Genomic DNA, 20,780 nt, shown 5'->3' with positions numbered 1-20,780 from the left:
CTTCAAGTATAAGATTTTATTTAATCCTCACCAAAATCACTGAGACATATTCTTTTGTTTGCATTTATATAAAATACTCTCTGACTTATCATTTAACAGCATCATCAATTCCCCTTTACCTGAAGTGTTTGATAAGTCACACCAAGTTTGAAATGTTCAAAGCTACAGATCATGTTTAATTGATTGCTTTGTTTTCCTAAATTTTAGAAGTAGTGGCAGAGGGAAAAACAAGGGATGAGTAGTTATAGGCAATGGGTGGGAGCCCAGAAATTTTCAGGAAGATCATGCTTTTAGGTGATACTGTAAACACTATGTTCATCAGATTAAATTACTTTTCATGGGACTTGTAAACATTCTGCTAGGTTAAATTTTTGTGAAACCCCATCCTATCATTTAACAGTTAACTCAAGTAATAGGCTAAATGTATACATGGGAGTATCTGTGAAGTTTTACAGAAAAGAAAATTCATGGGAACACTGTGTAGCTAACTGCCTATATTAGCTTAGAAAAAAATACAATGTTTTTCCGTTTAGGCCACATTTATTTCCACTGTCCTTAAGTGAAAGTTGTCCCACACCTTAAGATTTCTTTATAGCTATTAAATACACAGATTCCATTCAGTTTACACAGAAGTAAACGCCTGGAAGGAGCTTACCCTTCTTACTACCAAGGGATGGGCACAGCAATACTGGGAGAAAGGGAGATCAGTTCTTAGCATCTTCATCCTACCAAGGTGAATACTGTGGTCCTGAGGGCTTAAAGGCTATTTTTTAGGTCAAAAATTAAATGACAGACATTGTGCTTAAATAATTTGACCTTTAAGGATTTCAGTTCCCTAAAGAACTTAGAATTCTCAGTTTCAAAATTAACACAACAGATGTGTTAATTTTACAAGTGGGCATAGATTAAGGCATTCAGGCACACATTGCAATTGTAGCTGGAAAAAAAGACACGGATGTGATCAGGGAAACTAGTCTCTAATGACTATTATTATTCTGAAGCTAATGGTGATGAGCCCTGGGTGAACTTCTGGTTCTTCTGTAGCTACACCTTATTTCAGGGAAGCTCGACTGTAAATACAGACAAGTTACAGGAAATGAAGATCGTTTTTGTTCAAAAGTGTTCAACATAACATTGCCTTCTACAGCCAGCTTCCCAGTAATGTTTCCAAATCTATTTTTAAATGGCTTAATTTATTTTTGTTTATGACTCAGTTGATCAAAGACTATTTTCCAGGTGCTGTGGTAGGTGCTTGTCTCATGGGATCACAGTTTCTTTCTTCATCCAACAAATATGTTAATGAAAAATATATTCAAATGATAGATCAATGTTTGATTACAAAATGAGTTCCTCTATCAAAACAGTTAAGACAGGAATCTAGATCTTTCTGAAGAGGTGACATTGAAGCTGACATCTACTGGAGTCCAAGAGTGAGAGAGGAGCATGTGGGATGGGGTGGGCAGGCAAAGTACCCTGAGGTGGGCAATAGCCTTAAATAAAGCCACCATAACTGAAGCCAATGGAGAGAAGGAGAGTAATGCAAGGTAAGGTTTCAAAAGGAAGGCTGAAACTCAGTTTTGAAGAATCCTAAGCCATTGTATCGTATTAGCTTTCCTAGATTTCCCTTTCAAAAACTGGGTGGTTTTTGAGAATTATTTTCTTATAATCCTGGAGGCCAGAAGTCCGAAATCAGGGTGTCATTGGTGGTGGTTCCTTCTGAAGCCTCTGAGGGAGAATCTGTTCCTTAACTTTCTCCAGCTGTCAATACTGGGTATTCCTTGGCTTGTAGATATAAACAGCCCTCTATATTCAAGGATTCCGCATCTGCAGAGGCAAGTATTTACTTAGCATTTATACTGTATTGGATATTATTTGTCATCTAGAGATGATTTTAAATATACAGGAGGGCCAGGCACAGTGGTCCAGGCCTATAATCCTAGAACTTGGGAGGCCAAGGCAGGTGGATCCCCTGAGCTCAGGAGTTTGAGACCAGCTGAGGTAACATGGTGAAACCCCTTCTCTACTAAAAATACAAAAAATTAGCAGGGCGCAGTTGCACATGCCTGTCATCCAAGCTACTCCAGAGGCTGAGGGACATGAATTGCTTAAGCCTGTGAGATGGAGGTTGCAGGGAGCCGATATTGCATCACTGCACACTGCCCTCCAGCCTGGGTGACAGAGTGAGAATCTGTCTCAAAAAATATATATATATATGTAAATTGTATGCAAATATTATGCCTTTTATATAAGGAACTTGAGCAGACTTTGGTACCCCAAGAGGTCCTGAAACGAATCCTCTGAGGATACTGAGGGTAAACAGTACGTTTTAACAAGCTTTGTGCATGGCATTCTCTTCTGTGTGGTTTTGTCTCTTCACATGGCCATATTTTCATAAAGACATCAGTCATATTGGATTAGGAGCCGATCCTACTCCAGTATGACCTCAACTAATAACATTTGTAATGATCCTATTTCTAAATATAGTTACCTTTGTAGGTACTGAGGATTTGGACTTCAACATATCTTCTTTTGGGGGACACATTGCAACCCGTAAGTCGTATTAAGATATTTTTATTTCTCTTAAGATCAAAGAGAAATCACTGAGCAAGTTTATACCTCCTTCTGACATTTCTTTGAAGAAAATAAAAGGGCAGGAGGAGAAAAAGCTAATGAATTAGCAAGCTCTTGCAAATACATTAGGATGGTAAGAAGTAATTGTGGCTTAAACTAAGATGCCAGCACTAAAGGTAGCGAGAAAGGACACATTTGGCAAAATGTCATAAGAAAAAGTTGATTTGGCCGGGCACGGTGGCTCAAGCCTGTAATCCCAGCACTTTGGGAGGCCGAGACGGGCGGATCACGAGGTCAGGAGATCGAGACCATCCTGGCTAACACGGTGAAACCCCGTCTCTACTAAAAAAAAATACAAAAAACTAGCCGGGCGCGGTGGCGGGCGCCTGCAGTCCCAGCTACTCGGGAGGCTGAGGCAGGAGAATGGCGTAAACCCGGGAGGCGGAGCTTGCAGTGAGCTGAGATCCCGCCACTGCACTCCAGCCTGGGCGACAGAGCGAGACTCCGTCTCAAAAAAAAAAAAAGAAAGAAAAAGTTGATTTGAGAACACCAGCAAATCAATAGATCGTTATGGACTTGAGTTTGGCATGCCACCGACACTAAGGAAAATGAGAGGAAGTTGGCCACATAGGAGTACCATTCAAAAGAGAGGCTGGACTTACAATTTTAGGACTCATAAACACACAGATGACTCTAAAGACATAAGTGTGGATGTCTCGTAGAAAGAGCATAAGGAGAATAGAATAGGAGAATAGGGCTCTGGACTAAGCCCAGTCCAGGTAGAGGGTAGGAAAAGAATACTGAGCAGTAGGTGCCTGAGAGGTAAAAAGAAAAACAAAGAGACAGATAATAACAAAAGGCCATAAATAAAGCCTTTAGAACGAGCCTGAAGAATGAAGTCACATAAATCAAGAGAAGAAAATGTTTCTAGAACGGAGAATTGAATAGTATTCAATGCTGCTGAATTTGATGAAAAATGAAGGACCCAAAAGGCAAAAAGGGATAATACAAATGCCATTTTTGATTACATAACAGAATATCACATTTACCAGACTGATTTTGGAGAGGTGAGGCCAGCTGGACTTCCTGGGTCAAGTGGGGACTTGAGGAACTTTCCTGTCTTACAAGAGGATTGTAAAATGAATCAATCAGTGCTCTGTAAAACGCATCTATCAGCGCTCTGTAAAATGCACTTAGCAGGATTCTAAAAATAGCCAGTCGTGGGAAGGATTGAAAAAAGGGCCCTCTGATAGGACAGAACTGGAACATGGGCAGGGACAATAAGGGAATAAAAGCTGGCCACCCCAGCCAACAGTGGCAACCCACTCCGGTCCCCTTCGACATGTGGAAGCTGTGTCCATTCGCTCTTCACAATAAACCTTGCTACCACTCACTCACTGGGTCCGTGCCATCTTTGAGAGCTGTAACACTCAGCGTGAGGGTCCCCGGCTTCATTCTTGAACTCAGCAAGACCACGCACCCACTGGCAGGAGCCAACTCCTGACACAATTTTAAATATATGATATAGTATACCTATATATGGGAAGTTTTACAACTTTGACCAACAACTTTTGACTTATTCTATTCTTGGCACAAACAACTGTCAAAATCATAAATTGATAGGGTAAAAATAATATGGACTTGAATAGATCCCAATCTCTTTTTAAAAACTTCTTTGAATGATATTAAATCAATGAGTCCTGAAAATTTACAATCATGTTTTACCAGAATAATTGAGGGCAGTTACTTTGTATACTTTTGGACAGAAAGTACTTATATGTTTCCCAATTTTAGGAATCAGCAGGTAATCCTTAAGTAGTGCCACCTTTAATTTTTAATAATGCACTTTCCATATTGTAATATTCAAATGACATTACAGGGACATTTTATTACTTTATTTCTCTTACAATTCCCCCTCCTCTTCCTTTCTTAGTGGAGACTCTACAAAACAGTTAAGAAGGCTAGGTGTAAAAAAGTAGTCAATCATGTGACTATAATCAGCAACGAAGTGCCATACCTGAAAATCATTCATGTTCATTTTCTGAAACAGTTTGGAGACCCCCAAACCAAAACAAAACAAACAAGAAATTCTTCCCCAATGTCTTGATGTTATATATTTATAATCTGAAATTATATTTTCAAAACAGCAGGCATATAAAAGTCTAAAAAATGCAAGAAACTTGAGCGAGCTTTTGAGTATTCCATAGAGTCTTAATTCTTTCTACACTTTAATTTATTGAATTAACCTGGCAGTACAATAATTTCCTCTCCTTCCATAGACTTGTCTACCTGCTGTTAAGAATTGGACAAGATTTACTGATCTGGCTACCTACTGGTGTGGTATCTTTAAGTGGTGAATATAAATCTTTAAATCACAGTGCTCACAATGACTTCACTTCCTCCTAGTATTTCATCCACAAATAAGAAAAAAAAAAAAAAGCAATGGAGAACATATTACGGACATTTGCAACACCATTTTTCCCTCTTTAAATTTTTTTTTAACACCTCTGGGGAAGTTGTAACTTTTTTTCTACTAGATCTTAAGAGGAAAACATCTACTCTGCAATATGTACATAAATGCTGAAGGGAATGCTAAAATACAAGGATGAAAAGTTTGAGACAGGACACCTTCAATTCCTGGTAAATAGATGTAATTAAACTCAGTGGGGTTTTTTTGTTTGTTTTGTTTTGTTTTGTTTTTTTAACCTAACTTCATTGTTCAGGTTTGTTATTGCATCAAATGAATCATTAAGAGTTTGGTATTGCTAAAGCTTCTGCAAAATTACTCGAATAGCTAAGCATCCTAAAGACTAACTTTTTAAAATACACTTAATTTTTCCCACCTTAAACATACCACCCCACTTCCCTCTCCCAACTCCCTACTCCCCAACCACACTTATTCTTTGACTCTGCTATAGATTTTTTGATGAGGATAATTCATCATAACTTAATTTGTGGTTGAACATGTATCATTTTTGCCTGATTATGAAGTATACATTGCTTAGTTTTAGTGTCATTTTTTCAGATTCTGTGATTTCAAAACTGCTAAGAAAAAATGAATGTCAATATCTCTGTCTTTGTGGGGTTTTTTTTGTTTGTTTTTTGTTTTTGAGACAGTCTTGCTTTGTTGCCTAGGCTGGAGTGCAGGGGCACAATCTCGGCTCACTGCACCCTCCACCTCTCAGGTTCAAGCGATTCTCCTGCCTCAGCCTCTCGAGTAGCAATAAATCTCTCTCTCCTCCCTTTTTTTTTTTTTTTTTTTTTTTTAGATGCAGTTTTGCTCTTTTTGCCCAGGCTGGAGTGCAATGGCGTGATCTCGGCTCACTGCAACTTCCACCTCCTGGGTTCAAGCGATTCTCAAGCCTCAGCCTCCCAAATAGCTGGGATTACAGGTGCATGCCACCACACTCAGCTAATTTTTTATATTTGTAGTAGACACAGGGTTTCACCACGTTTGCCAGGCTGGTCTTGAACTTCTGTCTTTAGGTGATCCACCTGCCTCAGCCTCCCAAAATGCTGGAATTACAGGTGTGAGCCACTGTGACCAGCAATATCTCTTTTTAATAGTGGAGTATCACTGGGTACTAAAAGTGTGGTGGAGTATACTGAGGTAGCAGAGCTTGGGTATAACAATTTGGAAATTGAATCCTGTTTTTGCCTTTTACTAGCTTTATGTTTATGAAGTCAATAGCCTATTTTCTCAGAATGTCATTTTACCTACCTATAAAAATAGACACTCAGAGCTTTCAAAACTCTGTCAACAGTAGTTGGAACAATTAAAAGAAATAAGTGGGTAAGTGTGCCTAGAAATTAGTAAGTGGTTACTTAACTTGAAGTCTTCCCCTTTCATATCAAAAAAGATCTTTAGTAAGATCTAATGCTATTATAATATTTTTATGCAACAAAAACTCTTCTTGAGAAGAAAATGAACCTCTCATTCATAAATAACGTAATTATTATACGGTTGCTGATTTCTTTTGTTATGTTAATATCATTGCCTCATTAGTGAAAATTGTGCCCAATGCGAGGACGACTCTGTTATTTTTGAGACATTTTGTAAATTTGCTTTCCAGAGGATTGTATTAACTGAAAATGCCACCAGTAAGGAGATTAGCAAACCCATGTACTATTTTTTTGCTATTATTTACTTACTGCTATTTTACCATTTTAAATGAAATACAATATTTATAACTTTAAAATTAAACAAAGGACACAAGGTTGCCATCAGAGCAAATGCTATATTCATTTACCTCATTTTTTTGTATATACATAGAAAAGGTTGTTTTCCTCCATAAATCTTCAATGAAATCTAGAGGAAGATATAGTCGTAGTGGTGGCAACCACAGGGGTTCTTGTGTCATTTCACCCCCAGCTTTAGATGGCTTAGAATGGAGAGGGATTTTATTTGTTTGGGAGAAAGTGAAGAACTAGAATAAGAGTTTCTGCCTGATAATCCAGAGAATTCTCCTGGAGCATGTCCAAAACTATCGAGGCAGTACCTCTATAAGTCTGCAAGAACCATGGCATTACTGGATTTGAGATTACCCCTACTAGCGTTTAGATCACAGAAACAATTTCCTCCTACAGTTTAGATCATGGAAACAAGTCTTTTCAAATATCTGGAAAGCCATTCCAAGAAGGATGACTACAAATAATCCCAGACGGTGAAGACTAAAATAAATACCTAATTCTAAATTCTCAGACACCAAAGAACATCTACTAGCATCAACACCATCCAGGAAAACATGATCTCACCAAATGAACTAAACAAGTCCCCACAGATCAATCCTGGAGAAATAGAGCTGTGTAACCTTTCAGACAGAGCATTCAAAATAACTATGAAAAAGAAAAAAAAAACTCAGAGAATTTCAATACAACAGAGAGAAAGAATTCAGACTTCTATCAGAGAAATGTAACAAAGAGATTGAAGTAATTAAAAAGAAGAAGAAATTCTGGAGATAAAAAATACAATTGTCATACTGAAGAATGCAGCAGAATTATTTAATAGCATAATCAATCAAGCAGAAGAAAGAATTAGTGAGTTTGAAGACAGATTAGTTGAAAACACACAGTCAGTGGGCAGAAAAAAAAGAATAAAAAACAATGAAGGACACCTACAGGATCTAAAAAATAGCCTCACAAGGGCAAATCTAAGCATGATTGGCCTTAAAGAGGAAGTAGAAAAAGAGGTAGGGTTAGAAACCATATTCAAAAGGATAATAACAGACAACTTTCAAACCAAGAGCAAGATATCAATATCCAAGTACAAGAAGGTTATACAACACCAAGCAGATTTAACCCAAAGAAGACTATCTCAAGACGTTTAATAATCAGACTCCCCAAGTCAAAGATAAAGAAAGGATCCCAAAAGCAGCAAGGGAAAAGAAACAAATAACATACAATGGAGCTCCAATATGGTCAATGGCAGACTTTTTAGTGGAAATCTTACAGGTTAGGAGAAAGAGGCATGACATGCTTAAAGTGCTGAAGGGAAAAAACATTTACCCTAGAATAGTATGTCCAGTGAAAATATCCTTCAAACCAGAGGGAGAAATAAAGACTTTCCTAAGACAAACAAAAGCTGAGAAATTTCATCAACACCAGGCCTGTCCTACAAGAAATGCTAAAGGGAGTACTTCACTCCCAAAGAAAAGGACATTAATGAGCAAAAAGTAATAGCCTGAAGGTAGAAAACTCACTAATAATAGTAAGTACACAAACCAACTCAGAATCTTATAATACTGACACTGTGGTGTGTAAGCTACTCTTGTCCTGACTGGAAAGACTAAATGATGACCAATCAAAAGTATTAACTACAAGAATTTTTCAAGACATAGTCAGTACAATAAGATATAAATTAAAACAACAAAAAGTTAAAAAGTAGGGGGAATGAAGTTAAGGCATAGCGTTTTTACTAGTTTTCTTTGTGCTTCTTTGTTTATGCAAACAGTGCTAAGTTTTTATCAAGTGAAAATAATGGGTTCTAAGATAGTATTTCTAAGCCTTATGGTAACCTCAAACCAAAAAACATACAAGGGATACACACACATAAAAAAGCAAAAAGCTAAATCATATCATCAGAGAAAATCACCTTTACTAAAGAAAGACAAAAAGAAAAGAAAGAAGTGAAGACCACAAAACAACCAGAATACAAATAACAAAATGGCAGAAGTAAGCGCTTACTTATTAATTAACAGTGAATATAAATGGACTAACCTCTCCAATCAAAAGACACGGACTGGCTGAAATGGATGAAAAAACAAGACCCTTTGATCTGTTGCCCAGAAGAAACACACTTCACTTACAAAGACACACATAGACTGAAAATGAAGGAATGAAAAAAATATGCTATACCAATGGAAACAAAAAAAGAGCACGAGTCATACTCACATCAGACAAATAGTTTTGACAAAAACTATTAAGAAGAGACTAAGAAGGTCACTATAAAATGATAAAGGTGTCAAGCAAGAGGACATAACAATTTTAAATGTATATGCATCCAACATGGGAGCACCCAGATATATAAAGGAAATATTATTTGAGCCTAAGAGAGATATATGTCCCAGTACAATAATAACTGGAAACTTCAACACCTCACTTTCAGCATTGGACAGATCTTCCAGATAGAAAATCGACAAAGAATCATCAGACTTAATCTACACTGTAGAACAAATGGATCTAATAGATATTTATGGAAAATTTTATCCAACGGCTGCAGAATATGCGTTCTTTTCCTCAGCACATGGATCATTCTCAAGGATAGACCATATGTTTTTTCACAAAATAAATCTTCATACATTACCAAATGTAAAGTAATATCAAGCATCTTGTCTGACCATGATGAAATAGAAATTAATAACAAAAGAAAATTTGGAAGCTATACAAATAAATGGAAATTAAGCAATATGCTCCTGAATGACCAATAGTCAATAAATAATTTTAGAAGGAAAGTGAAAAATTTGTTTCATTATATTGAAACAAATGATAATGGAAACACAACATACCAAAACCTGTAAGATACAGCAAAAACATTACTAAGAGGGAAGATTATAGCTGTAAGTGCCTATATCAAAAGAAGAGGAAAAATTTCAAATAAACCCTAGTGATGCACCTTAAAGAACTAGAAAAGCAAGAGCAAATCAAACCCCCAATTAGTAGAAGAAATAATAAAGATCAGACAATAAATAAATAAAACTATATTTTATTTATATATAAAAAAATAAATACAAAATATAAATGAAGTAAAAAGTGTTTTTCTTAAAAAAAAATAAATAAAATTGACAAACCTTTAGTCACACTAAGGAAAAAAGAGAGGGGCTGGGGACTGTGCCTCACACCTGTAATCCCAGCACTTTGGGAGGCTGAGGCAGGTGGATCATGAGGTCAAAAGATTGAGACCATCCTGGCCAATATGGTAAAACCCTGCCTCAACTAAAAATACAAAAATTAGCTGTGCATGGTGGTGTGTGCCTGTAGTCCCAGCAACTCTGGAGGCTGAGGTAGGAGAATAGCTTGAACCCAGAAGGCAGAAGTTGCAGTGAGCCAAGATGGCACCACTGCACTCCAGCCTGGCAACAGAGTGAGACTCTGAATCCAAAAACAAAGAATAAGGAATAAGGAAAAAAGAGAGAAGATCCAAATATATAAAATCAAAAATGAAAAAGTAGACATTATAACAACTGATACTGCAGAAATTCAAAGGATCATTAGCAGCTACTATGAGCAACTGTATGCCAATAAATTGGAAATTCTAGAAGAAATGGACAAATTCCTAGACATGTATAACCTACCAAGATTGAACCATGAATTGACCAATAACAAGTAATGAGGAATGAAGCTGTAATAAAAAGTCTCAAAGGTGACCAAAGTGTTTGAAGATACTTAACCATGTTCATGTATTGGAAGGCTCAACATAGTGAAGATGACAAGTAGTTACGGATCGCTAATAGTTAGGCATTGGCAGAGGGGGTAGCATGTGAATGTGGCTATACATGAGTGAAAAGAGGGAGCCTTGAAGTGATGGCACAGTTCTGTATGTCAGTTGTGGTTGTTGTCATTACATGAAGTTGCATATATGATAGAACTTTATTGAATTATACACACACATAAAGAGGTGCTTGTGAAAATGGTAATATCTGAATAAACTTTGTGAGTTGTACTATGTCAATTTCCTGGCATTAATATTTTTTACAATCATTATACAAGATGTTACTATGGTGGGTGCCGTTGAAGGGTGATTGTGGAATCTTGCAACTTCCTACAATGTTCTTATTATCTTAAAATAAGCTTAAAATTATAATTAATTCTATCACACTTTTACAATAACAAATAAATAATTTCATATTCCATGTAAAAGTAACTCTTAGCAGTTTTCTCAAAAGTTATTCCAATTGTCTATCTCATTTACTTTTAAATATTTTATGGTGTCCTAAGTCTAGCTATTATCCTTAGGTGTCTGATGGCTTCCCCAAACTCACAGATAGATAAAGTTAGTGGTCAACCCTGAATAGGACATAAGAGAAATAATTATTGCATGTGGAAGTCTTGTTGTAAACCTTGAACTATAGTAAAATGACTAAATACCACTTAACTTATGTTTTCTGATTTCTATCCTGATATTCTATTATATTTTTCATAGTGGCCTTAACTTTAACTTTCAAACAAAGAGAATTATGATCTGTCTTGTCACTGACCCTACATACTTAGTCTTGAAAAATCTTCACCCAAGGGATTTTTTAAAAATTCAATCTGGAAGCTTAACTATCACCTAACATAACCTTTCTGAAGAAAGATTTTTCTCTGCAATTTGTTCCTTTGAATATTTTCAGACTTTCTTTTAGGTTCATTTGACATTATTTTCTGTAAGTTATAGAGAAATTTTGTTTCATTTGGTCCCAGAAAAATGTGCCTGCAATCTTATTTTAATAAATAAGCTCTTATCTCCCCATTTAAGTTACTCTGACGTACATGAAGAGTTTCAGTCTTGCAAGAGTAGTATAGTTGCTGAAAGTACCCATGTTGTCATATAATGCATTCACCATGCTTTAGTGAACTTGAAAGTATTATATTGTTAGGTGACAAAAATGATGAAAGAACATGTAGAGGGTTCATGCAGAAAATCATCTTTGCTGATCAAATAAACATGAAGCAAATCTAACATGCTAGGTAAATACCTAACCATGGCTGAGTAAGCCTGGCTCCACGAGTGGGCATACTGCAGCAAATTAATTTTGCTGATTCAGTGGACAACTGTGAGCTGGTGCCAGATGAGAGTCACTTAGTGTAGATGTATGATTGTTTTCCAGGCAAAAGTTACAGAAGATTTTTAATTTTCTCTTTCTACTTACCCCAGAACAAAGCAAAACAAAACAAACAAAAAAAATTCAAAGACAAATTTTATAAAGCCTCTAATATATATAAAAAAATAGTTTATTTTTATAAAATTAGAGTTAAGTTGAAAATTTTATATTTAAAGTTATGGAAGTCAAATATCTAAGGTCTTAACGGCATCTTGATCTTTTACTTCTGTCTAAAGAGAGTTATAATAACTGCATGGCTTATGGAAAATAAATGTTAGTTTTGGTTATCTCATTGGAGATTCCCATGGTTTCCAAAGGGTAATATTTAATATTTTATCTCTCTTCTGTACAATTTTTACTTCTCAGGATTTTGGTTTTAAAAAATTGAATGGTATCCAAATAAATAATTGTGTGTTTCCAGTTTACACAATGCAAAATTACATCTACTTTACTATTTTGTCTTAATCTGAGGTAAGTGTTCTATGAGACCATTATTCTCATCACCATTTCATAAACAGTGAAATTAAGAGCCACCAAAAGAAACATGTCCTATGTCCCTTCACTAATATAGGACAGAGTTGAAGTTCTAACTCTTAGATTTGTCTGAAACCATAGCCCATGCTGTTTCTCTTCTATTCTGCTGTGTAAATGAATGCAGTATTCCTTGTAACAGAAATGTCTCTGAGTACACCAGGGAGAAGGTTCTCTCTACCTAGAAGTCCTAAAAAGTCCTCGAAAGACGGTTTTTCCCTTATCTAATTAATCTCAGTGATCTAGGAAGAGGACTAAGTATAAAAAGAAGAATTAAAAAGTAAGTAAATCTTTCAGAATCTAGGAATGTAGTGTATTGCTTCTCCTCTACCATTGATACTGACTTTAAATAGTGTTGTTATGCCATACTAAGTAGGTATAAAAAATCAGAAGACTTATTAAAAAGTAAGTCAGGGATTTCTGTCATGGATTTTACATTACATAAAGTATCACTATATTTGAAGGGAGGATAGAAGTTTGATGCATCTGGCTTATCTTCTCAGTCAATACTTGCCCTTAATAATAACACTGACTTCCAATGAAGTACATGATATTTAGCTTTTACATTATTTAATTTTTTGGAAACAAAATAAATAATATAGTTTGGTTATTATCCATACTTTAAGAGGTATTATTATCCATACTTTCAGATAAGGACCCTAAAACTCTGAGAGGTTAAGCAATTTAATCAATAGCATTAGCTTGGAGTTGATAATGCTAAGACTTATGTTCAGGTTTCTCTAATTCTAAGCCTAGGTTCTAAAAAATCATGCTTAGATGCCCAGTTTACCTCTTGGATGGTGGTTTAAGGTTTTTAACTCAAGGAGTTAAGGCTCAGAGGGCACAGACCAGTGGGTGAGACTGCCTCTTCCTTATTCCAGTGAGCTAGGCTCAAGGCCAACAGTTCCCGGTGCCCTGGGATGGGCTTCTACCATGGTCTGCCTGGAAGGCAGGGATACCACCCTGATGAACATGAAGGACAGATAATCTAGCCAAAGGGGGATTGTTCTCAGCTTTAAAATATAATGGCATCTGATCTGCTAGATTTTGGACTTGTTGGGAACCTTGACCCCTTTCTTAGTCCTCATTTCTCCCTTTTGGAATGGCAATGATTATGACTATCCTATGCCTGTCCCACCATCGTATGAAACAGATAACTTGTCTGCTTTGATAGATTCACAGCTGAAGGGGCATTTTGCCTCAGTATGAATCATACCTCCAGCTTCACCCATACTTGAATTAGATGATATTTAGGTGACATTTTGGACTTAAGAGTTTGTGTGGGAACGGGTTAAGACTTTTGGGACAGTTGGGATGGGGTTAATGTATTTTTTATATGAGAAAGCCATGCATTTGGGAGAACCAGACAGTGGAGTGTTATGGACTGAATTGTATTCCCTTGCAAATTTGTACGTTGAAGTCTTATCCCCCCAGTGGTTCATAATGTGGCTGCATTTGAAGATAGGGTCTCTATAGAGACAATTGAACTAAAAGGAGGTTATATAGGTGGGCCCTAATCCAATACTACTGGTGTCCTTGTAAGAAAAAGAAATTTGGACACAGATACAGAGAGGACTCATGGAGAATAATGCCATCTAAAAGCCAAAATAAGACTGGAACAAGTCTTTTCCTTGTGGCTCTGGGAAACAAGCAACTCCACTGACAACTTGATCTTGCACTCTCAGCTTCCAACACTGTGAGACAACATATTTCTATTGTTTAAGTCACCCAGTCTGTGGTACTTTGTTACGACAGCCCCAACAAACTAACACACCAATCAAAATGATAAATCTCTGCACCTGATTTCACACAATTCGTGAGGCTAAAAATAGTCTCAAACACGTGATTATCTGTCCATTTCTGAGAACACGCAGTTACGTTAGTGTTCCTTTTTGAAGCCAATAAAAAGTCAATGTGACTTTAGCTGTATATTTTTCTTTTTTAGAGTGTCTCTGAAAGTTAAGCAGAAACAATTATAAATGCATGCATAATATGGGTAATGAAAAAAAAAACTGCCTTTCAAGCTGGTGGATCAGAATCATAGATTTTTAGATCTTGAAAACATTTGAGAATGTCATTCCAAACTGATATTATACAATGTTCTTGGCTCAAGCCTTTTCTTTAGTAACAAGTAAATGTCAATTTCTGCTATTATAAAAATAAAATACTACTTATAACTTTATTCCATTTTTCATCATTAAAGACCCTCTCCCTAAATTCCCTTCAGTAAACGCTTCTTGTTCATCAATAGGATAGAAATAAATCTCTTAAAAATACAACACACTAAACATGAGCAAATCATGAGGAAGCTTTTTGAAAGGTAGCCACAAAAGAGTTCATCATTCCGGAACTTTATGAGGGAACCAAACTACTTTTTAAAGGCCAACTCACTATATAGAAACAATTTCTACATTTTCTATTGTTTGGTTATCTTAAGCATAATCATTTTTGGTAAACTCAATTGGTATAAAGTGTTTTAACTTTCAAAATAATACAACTTTTTAAACTAAGGAACTGGAAAACATCTTTAGGATGGACGAGTTAACAGAAGAGTTTCAATACAGAATAAGCTACATTTGAAAATGGCAAATCCTCCACCTTGGTGTATATCCTGCAGGCACACTTCTGGAGAGTGGAGCATTGCAGGGCTCCTAAGCATACTCACTCTGCACCCAGAATCTTTGGTGATGCGAACGATCTGCCTACTGTGGATAGCAGCCCTCTTTTTGTATTGTTTAATTCTAGATTCCTGTACATTCTGAAACGTACAAGAGCTGTTGCTCCCAAACTGTGCATCTTGTGCTGCTCTTTCTCCATGCTGTCTACTTTTAGATTTAGAATGGTTATCATGAATCGGCTCTCCCTAAATCTCTGCCCTAGTCCTCTCCCTTGGTTTCTATACCCATGTGTTCTGTAACCCACTTGATATTTCTATTTGAATCTGTAATATATAGCTACATTAACGCAATATGTCAAAAATTGAACTTTACTATTCCCCCATAAGTCCTGTTTCCCTATTCAACAAAAATTCTGTTCCTCTTCCTCCTGTGTTTTATATACCATGGAATATCATTGTAACTCAGGGGGCTTTCCATACTGTAAACATGTATGTCACCTAATTTCCTCTGCTCTCTACTCCCATACCCATCCATTTACATTTTTATTTTATTACCAAAATGTCGAAGATAATTTTTTTCCTTTTTTTCCCTTCTCAAATTCCACCTCCACAGTTTCAGTCATTAGCATCTATTCCCAGAATTAGTGTGACATCTTTGAAAGTGTGTTCTAGCTTTTCATTTTGGTTTCCTTCCTTCAATATTTCATTGAATTCATGTTGATATTCCCAAATAGAAAATCTGCTTTGTAAAAATGTCTTTGCTTCAAGTCCTTGAACTTGCTATCCTTAGGATGAGTTCCAATGTTGTGAATGAACCCAACACAGTCATTCATTATTTGCCCCTACCGTTTCTTTCATTTTTTACTACTTCCTTTCAAGTAAAGGTAACTGAAGCTATTAGATTTTTGTACACACTTGTGGATCTCTAAAAGACTTCCTGTTTTCTCTCTCCTCAATACTTATTACTACTCTAGAACATTCTCTTCCCCTCTACCTTATCTGCAGCAACTTAATCTGAATAACTTTTACATACCCTTTGGAAATCATGTTTGAAGTGTGATTACAAATAAAATTTGTAATTTGTATTACAAATAAAATCTGATTCTCTAACTCAGAATTTAGTATACCAACAAGGTGCTCCACTAAAGACCTTGTAGTTACTTCAACTATAACACTTGTGAGATATATTGCTATTATTGGTTTACTTCTATAAGGTCTTTGTTGGAAAAGAATATTATTTTGCATAATTCATATATTCAGAACCTATTGTGCTCCTTGGCACCTAGTAGATACTTAAAAATATTTGTTAAAAGGTTAGAAAATAAATGTCCTTTATCTAGCTTAAATCCTTTCCGGTTCACTTGACCTTAATCTAGTCTTCAGCATTAGATGCAATATTTTCTTGCAGCTTTTGGAACTGTTAGCTAATGTATTACAACAAACATGAATGCCTGAAAAGCTATGACTTAGGAATTCAGATATCCTAGTATTCATAGTGTATATGTATTTATTCATTCAATTGTCAGATATCACTGAACTTTAATATGTATAAAATCTAAGTCAGGAGTAGACATACAAGGTAATATAGATAAAATTGGATCAATTATCAAGGTGTATATAGCAGCTTCAGTCTAGATATTAACGTAGATGACTCCATTAATAAGTACTGAAAAATATTTGGTATATTTACCTGAATTATATTAAATTGTTGATGGTTGCTAAAATTGCTGATTACTTTTTGTCCTAAACATTATACTTTTAATGGTTTCAACCTAATATAGTGCCTGTAAATTTGAGAACTGTTATAAAATATTTGTCTACATATGTTCCTCTGTAAATAAATTTCAGAATATATAATGTTAGCATAAGTAGAAGTCAGGAATCATAATTTTCCCCCAGGTTATTATCATATATACATATATCTATATAAATATATGTATCTGCAAGTAAGTGAACATTTATTTATCACATAACATGTGCTTGCCACATAGGTAAAATAGATGAATTTATGAATTTCACCTGTTGTCTTCAGGGCAAATATATATATGAAAATACACAAACTCAAAACAACATACTTGTATTTGTGCCTTATTTTAGTCACTCATTAGCTGTATTATTTTGGATAGTAACCTTAAAAGCTTACTTCAAATACTCAATTCATGCACACATAGAAATTCCTTTCATCCGTCACTCAACTAGGGTCTGTGGGACAGACCCAGCACTGTCATTACATTCTTCTTGCATTACATATTTGTCCCACTCTTTGTCCCAGCATAGGTAAAACTTTGTAACCAGGGCATTGATTATTTTTTATCAATCCAAATGAATATGGAGATGTTATCTCAGAAAATAATTTAAAAATGTATTACTTCCTTAAAAACTATGTTATTTTATAAACTCAGTTCTCAGATACCATGCTCATTTGGCAGCAGCTCATCTCAGACTCTGATGCCTGAGGTCCAAGTACAGATTGATTCCATTTTCTCCTTATTTTTTGCTAGTAACTGGAGGAGCACATTTCACACAACTTATGACAAGCAAGTCATCAAATGGCAACCTTCCTGTTCCAGAGGAACAATACAACTGATCTAAACAGAGAGGCTAGAGTTGTCCTGGATTCAGCGCTGGGGTTCACCTCACTATCAGAACATACAGAACAGGATGCCAGGCCTCAAATACCTACACAATAATCTAAGCAGGAGAGGGCTTTAATGAGACCCAATAATTCATCACAACCTTCAGAAGTACAAACCTGCATCCCAGACATATAGACTGTGGCCGCCCTATGTTCACGACTGTCATTGTAATTAGAAGAAGTACAATTTGGCCGGGCGCCGTGGCTCACGCCTGTAATCCCAGCACTTTGGGAGGCCAAGGCGGGCGGATCATGAGGTCAGGAGATCGAGACCATCCTGGCTAACACGGTGAAACCCCGTCTCTACTAAAAATACAAAAAAATTAGCCAGGCGTGGTGGTGGGCGCCTATAGTCCCAGCAACTCGGAAGGCTGAAGCAGGAGAATGGTGTAAACCCGGGAGGTGGAGCTTGTAGTAAGCCGAGATTGCACCACTGCATTCCAACCTGGGTGACAGAGTAAGACTCCATTTCAAAAAAAAAAAAAAAAAAAAAGTTGAAAAATCTGTTTTGTGAAAGTAAAAAAGGTTCAAATTTTCACCACTGTTTTGCCAAACCATTACTGTATAAATCGTCTGAAGCGTCAAACATATAAATATTGGAAAATCTCTTTAAAAACCAGAAGACTTTTCATATTTAAAAAGAAGATCAAGATATAGACCAAGTTGTAAAGATTAGATACAATATATGAAACGTGTTCAGCACTGTCCAGATTAGTGATAGATTGGTTTCCCATGTTGCATTGAATGTGTAAAAACAAAACAAAACAAGAAAGTGTTTTTCTGGGCCGGGCGCGGTGGCTCAAGCCTGTAATCCCAGCACTTTGGGAGGCCGAGACGGGTGGATCACGAGGTCAGGAGATCGAGACCATCCTGGCTAACACGGCGAAACCCCGTCTCTACTAAAAACACAAAAAATTAGCCGGGCGAGGTGGCGGCGCCTGTGGTCCCAGCTACTCGGGAGGCTGAGGCAGGAGAATGGCGGGAACCCGGGAGGCGGAGCTTGCAGTGAGCTGAGATCTGGCCACTGCACTCCAGCCTGGGTGACAGAGCGAGACTCCGTCTCAAAAAAAAAAAAAAAAAAAAAAAAAAAAGAAAGTGTTTTTCTGATACAGCTTTATTGATTTTTCTCTTGGTGTGCCATTTTTATTGCCTATTTATTTCCTTTTCTGTGTATATTTTTTAGTTATCTTCTTTGTGGCCACCATGGAGGTTATGGTCATCATAAATTTATAACAACCATGCATAAATTGATACCAACTTAGCTTCAATAGCATACAGTAACTCTGCTCATTATAAAAGTATCTTCCTACCTCTTTATGTTGTTATACTTCAAACAAAATATTTGTATATTGTGTGCCTGTCAACATAGTTTATAATTGTTATTTATGAATTAGTTGTTAAAATTATATAGGAAACAAAATGAGGAATGATAGACAAAAAGAAGAATAATAATGGTTTTTATATTTATCTAGGTTGTTACCTTTACCAGCGATCTTAACTCTTTGTATGGCTTTGAGTCAATGTTTGGTGTCATATTTTTTCCGACTGACAGAATCCCTTTAGCTGTTATTATAGGTTGGGTCAACTAGTTAGGCACATCTTTAACTTTTGTTTATCTGAGTATGTCTTAGTATTTTCTTCATTCTTGAAAAAGAGTGTTTTCAAATATAGAATTTTTGGATAAGTTTCATTTACCGTTTGGCACTTTAAAAGTATCATCTCACTGCCTTCTTGTCCACATGGTTTGTAACGTTTCTTAGCATAGATTTTTTTTAGTTTATCCTATGTGAGATTTATTGAGCTTCTTGAATGTCTAGATTCATATTTCTTATCAAAGTTTTATCAAGATATTTTTGGAATTATTTATTCAATTATTTTTACTGTCCCTTTCTCTTTTGCTTTTCTTCTGGAACTCCATTAATATTAGTACTAATTTAGTCAGCTGGATGATGCATCATAGGTCCCATAGGCTCTCTTCATGTATCTTTATTGTTTTTCATCCTGCTTCTCAGACTGATAATATATATTGCACTAATTTCAAGTTTGCTGATTCTTTCTTTGCCTGCTCAAATCTGTCATTGAAACTCTCTAATGATTTTCTTTTTTGATTTCAGCTAACTTACTTTCAACTCCTAAATTTCTCTTTTGTTCACTTTATAATTTCTATCTCTTTTTTTTTTGGTATTCTATGTTTGTTCATACATTTTTCTGCTGATATTCTTTAGTTCTTTGTCCATCATTTCTTTCAGCTGTTTGAACATTTTTAAGACAGCTTTCAAGTGTTAAGAGAAGTTACTGTTTTCATCTAGTAGGTTCAAGGTATGGGCTTCTTAAAGGATGGTTTCTATCACATTCTTGTTTTCCTTAAAATGACTCATTATATACACGTTTTTTGTATTATTCATAAATTTTTGTAGAGAATTGAAAATTTTGAGTACTGTAGTTGTTAACTCTGGAAATCATATATTCTCCTCTCCCCGAGGACTGTTATTGTTTCCTGATTAATATTACAGTTGTCTCTTGAACGTCTTTACAAAATGATTTTTGCAAAGACTATATTTCTTGTTATGTGTGGTTACTGAAGTCTCTGTTCCATTTTCTCCATGGTCAGGCCGTGACCTGGCTGAGATTTACTTAAATTCATAAACTCAATTGAAAAGAAGAAAAAGAAAGAAAAACAAATAAGAGCATTCTGTCTCTTAAATTCCTTTAATCAATCCTGCAAGGAAAGCCACTTTCTGATAGTTGAATCAATGATCAGCCTCTATGTCATCCCCTCAGCAAACTACCATATCCATCAAAACTCAAAACTCCAGTTTATGGAGGGTAAGCTCCCCATTGTTCACTCTGGTACAAGCAAGCCTCACCAAGAATGTAGGGTACCATTCATTTATATTTCTTCTGTAGAGCTGGGAGCTAGGAAATTGTACCTACTACACAAAATGCTAAAATTCACACATTTCTTTCTTCTTTTCTTCATCAAGCATATTTTGATGTTACAAGTATTCAACAAGACTTCAGAGGTCCCAGAATAGTTGATTCAGACAATTGTTGTGCTAAATAGTTGCTTTAGGAGAGGGATGGATTCCTAGAACTTCCTACTCTATCTTCTGCAAAGTCAAAGATG

The sequence above is a fragment of the Macaca nemestrina genome, chromosome 13 (assembly GCF_043159975.1).
Source record: "Macaca nemestrina isolate mMacNem1 chromosome 13, mMacNem.hap1, whole genome shotgun sequence".
In the NCBI taxonomy this organism is placed as follows: Eukaryota; Metazoa; Chordata; class Mammalia; order Primates; family Cercopithecidae; genus Macaca; species Macaca nemestrina.
Note: the sequence above shows the minus strand (reverse complement) of the source record.